Genomic DNA, 220 nt, shown 5'->3' on the forward strand with positions numbered 1-220 from the left:
CCATAAGTCTATCACAATTTTTAAAAAGTGAAATGGAATCCTTGACAGAACCATTTTCTATAGCGGATTGCGCTGGTCGCGTTCCTTAAATCCCATATAGATGCGGATTTGATTAATCACTAAGCATTCAATTCTATTCTTTTAATCATATGTGTTAATTAGTTGAATTCTACTCTTATCTAATTAATCACCAAATTCTAATCAGTTGATCCCTGGCAAC

Source organism: Penaeus monodon, chromosome 28 (assembly GCF_015228065.2).
Source record: "Penaeus monodon isolate SGIC_2016 chromosome 28, NSTDA_Pmon_1, whole genome shotgun sequence".
NCBI classification, from domain to species: Eukaryota; Metazoa; Arthropoda; class Malacostraca; order Decapoda; family Penaeidae; genus Penaeus; species Penaeus monodon.